The following is a 4,956-nucleotide window of genomic DNA, read 5'->3' as shown; positions in this document are numbered from 1 at the left end:
ATCTGTAATAGCTAGTAATCAATTTGGGACAAGTATTTACTCTCTGTGTTTTGTTCTATAGTTTTGATTTGATTGTAAATCAAATGGGCATATTTTCACCGTCATTAATTTATTTGCTTCTTATTCACTCATTCTTGATTGTGTCATACAATATCATAAAAACTTACCTTTCTTATTTTAGTAAATGGTAATTGGGGAGCCTGGTCTTCCTATGGATCCTGCTCGGTAACCTGTGGTAATGGGGAGTACACCAGAACTCGCCAATGTGACAGTCCTGCTCCTGCTAATGGTGGAGCCAGCTGTGTCGGTAGTGGTTCCGAAACATCTTCATGCTGGTCAACAACCTGTTACCCTAGTCAACTCGGAAATCTGGATAAAGTAAGAAACTATGCTAGCTATATATGAGGCGTGTATAAAAAAAACACGCGGGCTTGAAATCTTATCAATAAATGCTGTACAAAGCTGAAAAAAAGAACCCGAATTTTAGAGCGTTTTAGAGCAGTTATTGATAATACATGTATTTCAAATTTCTGTGATTTATTTTAATAAGTATCAGTATTAAGTTGTGCAAACAGTGTTTCATGGCTTTTATGTCATAGAATATAATTCACTTTGTTTTATTTGGAGAGAAAAAAAATATGTATTTTATGTAAATGTTCTTACAGAACTGTGGCTCATCTCAGTATGGCTGCTTCAGTGGGTCAGTGAACTGTGTTGACTCAAGCAAACGTTGTGACAAAGTAGTAGACTGTTCAGATGGAAGTGACGAAGATGCAACACATGCTGGATGTTTCACGTGTTCTGGTGCAGGTGAGCTATAAATCTTATCTGTAAGATAACCCTTAAAGAAAATACGTGAGGATATGCACTTAAATAACCAATGAAATTAATGTCATAGTTTACGTGAAAAGCACGCATACAAATTATAATTTTAATTACATTCTTTTAGAAATACAGATTCAGCTTGACGATTTTTTCTCAGATATTTCAATTTTGTTTGGATTCGTATTCGTACGTCGAATGCAATTAAACTTCAAATTGACTTGATTTTATTATTAAAATTGCAATACAAGTTCTAGTGCTTCTACAACATGGTGATATATAGTTGTTAATATGTCAATTCTAATTTCAGATTCTGTCGTGATGTCTTTCATCTCAGTATTGTCTCTACTCATTGCTGCCAAGCTACTGAAACTTTAAATCAATCACAATCTACGGAGAACGATTCAAATGATATTCACAGTTTACTTACAATTGTTTATTCTCTTATAAAATATTTGTTGCAACATGTTTCTGTTGAATAAAATTGGAATACCATTGTTCTTATTTTATTCATATTGGAATACCATTGTTCTTCTTTGATTCGCAAACAGTGCATTGTCTTTGACAAAAAGTTAACGGAATGAACAAAAGACCATCATTAGAAGCACATAGAGAGATGATATCATTAGTATTAATTATTATTAATTATTAATTAATTATTATTAATTATGTTTGAAATCTATTTAATAAACATTTTTCTGCATATATAGAGACTTATTCCTTCACTCTTTGAGGCTGACTTTATAGCTGATTTGATCCGAAAGAAAGAACATCGTTTAGCCAGATCATTTAATCTCAGTTTCCGCTATATAGATAACGTAATGTCGTTGAACAATCCTAGTTTTGGGGACTTGGTATATCACATCTACTACAAAGAACTTGAGATAAAGGATACTTCAGACACTGTGAAGTCAGCCTTATATCTTGACCTACACATAGAGATCAATGGTAAAGGAAAACTATTGACCAAACTTTACAACAAACGTGATCAGAATTGTCAACTTTCCTTCCATCTGTGGCAATACCCCTTCAGCACCTGCGTATGGAGTTTTCATATCACAACTCATAAGTTATGCCAGACTTTTCGTCTCGCGCTAGACTTCTTACAGTTAGGTTTCTGAAACAGGGCTATGTTGCTACAAGATTAAAGTAGAACCAACTGGTGTTGGTGGCGGAGCCCAGCTTTCGGGATACCTGACCGAAGAACTCGGTCAGAGTATGTCCTACTAGCGGCTGGGCTGCTGTGTTGACGCTCTGGCCTAGTCCCGGACCCCACGTGGGTCCGAGAGCGTTTCCCCACTCTGTTTGGAAGTACGTCAACGTGTAGAGTTTTCTGACTGGGAGCAGAATTATGCTCAATTATATAGAGGATTCCGTGGACCAATTTAGCATGGTGCTGCACCATGCCTTCATCTTCAAGCACAATGCTGCCTTCATCATGAATTTTACAATGTGCCCCCAAGTGGCAAAATCCAACTTTTCAAATTATAAGATAAATTTAATTATTTTTAAGTTATTTGCATGTTAGCAAGTACTCCTGTTGTGTTGACACCCATTTATGATACGTTTACAATACCATACTAGGGTGAAGGATATTTATTGCATGTTTCAGTAAATAATTTGCCCTTGTGTTAAGGTGGGGTGCCCCCAATGAAACCCACTGTGCGGTCGAGTGCCCTCAAAATACTTAAATAACCATGCCTTCACAAATGTCTGGGGAAAACACTATCAATCATTACCATGGCGGTCGTTAATTTGTCTCCATGTATTTGGTTATTATTACAAGTTTTCGTCTTCTTTATAGTGTGTCATCAAAACGATGCCTTCCAGTGTTATTATAGAGCTAGTGACTCATGAAGTTCAATTCTACGTTACTATTTTAATTTTCTGATGTCATTAAAAATTTGATTTTTCGACATAGTAGTCCAGTGTAGTCATTTACCATGCGTTTTATTTGTTGAAAATTCTATCCATTAGTCGCTTCACTCTTATGGTTGTCTGTAGTACGTGATACCCGCTTGTCCGTTGTGTGTCTGTAGTACGTGATACCCGCTTGTCCGTTGGTTGTCTGTAGTACGTGATACCCGCTTGTGTGTCTGTAGTACATGATACCCGCTTGTCCGTTGTGTAGAGTTTTTAATTAAAACAACTTAAACATTATTTGAAGATCGAACATAAGAAAAAACAAATAAGTATTTGGATGAAAAAAATTACAATTTCCTCAGATGGAATCAACGAGAAAAAATTTTATTGTTAGGTCCTATCTAAAGCTGGTACACCACTATGCTATACATCAATACGCTGTACTACTATAATTTAATTCGACTTTTCTTCTTTGTTTTCCACATTTAATTCATTTCCGTTGTTATTTAATATAAAAACACCCTCGTTCTCGTTCAGATTTTTAATCATTCGGTTATGTGTGTCTTTGATAAAGGTACAATCATTCACTGTGTGATTCAGCTTCAGAATCTATGTTTTGGTCTTGAACTTTGTTGGTTTTATGCTGATGAAGGATATCGGTTATCTGAAATATTCAATGTAAATATTACCATCATTTGGTGATGTTGAACATATTTAGACTATATATCTAGAATCGATCTACATAGAATGTTAATACAAGGATGCATATAATATTATATGATATGACATGTTGTCCATGACACTTTTAGATTTTTATTTTCATCCACGTTGTTTTCAGATGTTAATAAGTATCCTGGACGATTTTCATGGGATGTTTTACATATAGTTTTTCATTCAGGATATTATTTAATTGATAAATATTATCCATTTTATCAAGAGTATGAAGTCTATTCACTCTTCATATGTCTCATTTAATAGTATGAAAGAATATCCTATGAACAATTATGAATTCTGTTCAGTCTATGTGAACTACATTTTCTTGATATAGTAGAATACTGCAGTATGAGATCATATCCTGTGTACAGTTAAGAATACCTCTAGTTACTTCTTAATATATAATAGTAAAAATCATTGTTCAAGTAGTGGAAACAATTTAATAGGCGTGGACATTTTCTTCAGTGAAATAATGTCCTCCGCAAAAAAAAAAAAATAAATAATAATGTAAAATAATTTCCACAGGATATGATTTCACCCGGATAGTTTCATGACTTACAAATACAAGGGGGTTGTAGGTTGATATACTTGATTGTAAAATTCTAGCGGAAATCAAAAGAATGTAATGACCGAAACCGACAGGGAGGATGAGTGTGTCTTTACATTAAAAGTGACCTTGCGTTTTCACCACGTCCAGATCTTCAAACCGATAAAATGGAATATATATGGACAGACATTATCTTGCCAAAAACTAAACCAATACTTATTGGTACTATTTACAGACCACCAAAGCTAGATAATTTTATAGATATTTTTGAGGAAGTTCTTGAAAAGATTAGTCCAAATTGTGAAACATATATTTTTTGAGATTTTAATATCTGTCTTATTCATAAAATGTCTGTATTAGCAAAATCATGTATCAAATTGTTATGTAGATTTAGTCTTAAATAAATTATTAATGTACCAACAAGAATTACAAGTTCTAGTAAAACATTTATAGATCATTTAATTGTAAGCTCGGAAGATAAAATTAGTCAGTCTGGTGTGATACAGTCATGGTTCAGTGACCATTGTATAATATTTTGTACTAGAAAAGTTGTCAAAAATAATAAGAGTGTTTACAATAGAGTCAAAATAAGATCAACAAAAAACTATGATAAAAACATCTTCATTGAAAAACTCTCTTCTTTAGATTGGTCGGAATTATATCTACACAGGCAGGTAAATGCCGCATGGGATATCTTTAAACAGAAATTTATTAACATCTTAAATGAAGTGGCACCTTTTAAAGATATAAGAATTAAAGGCCGAACTGAGCCATGGATCACTCCAGAGATCTTGGAATTAATCAGAGAAAGAGATAAATCTTTTTCAAAATATAATAAAAAGGGTAACCCTATACATTATGGAAATTATTGTAAATTGAGAAACAAAACTCAAAGAGAAATAAAGAAAGCAAAAGAAATGTATTTTGAAAACAAAATTGAGGAAAATAAAAATAATCCTAAAAAAATTATGGCAACAAATGAAAAATTTAGGATATAGCAACAAACCAAA

At 33.3% G+C, this 4,956-nt stretch overlaps 1 long non-coding RNA gene across 1 annotated transcript; it reads left to right on the top strand.

Annotated features, from left to right (window-relative positions):
• The first annotated feature begins 206 nt into the window (after positions 1–206).
• LOC148622979 (uncharacterized) lies at positions 207–750 on the top strand. The gene is made up of 2 exons (XR_015920895.1): positions 207–378; positions 666–750. It is a non-coding gene; the product is annotated as an uncharacterized LOC148622979 (long non-coding RNA).
• The last annotated feature ends 4,206 nt before the right edge of the window (positions 751–4,956 follow it).

Source organism: Perna viridis, chromosome 3 (genome assembly GCF_037379345.1).
Source record: "Perna viridis isolate PV_CMFRI_1.1 ecotype Kerala chromosome 3, ASM3737934v1, whole genome shotgun sequence".
Classification (NCBI taxonomy): Eukaryota; Metazoa; Mollusca; class Bivalvia; order Mytilida; family Mytilidae; genus Perna; species Perna viridis.
The sequence above is the reverse complement of the archived record's forward strand: the minus strand, read 5'-3'. Positions and strand labels throughout refer to the sequence as shown.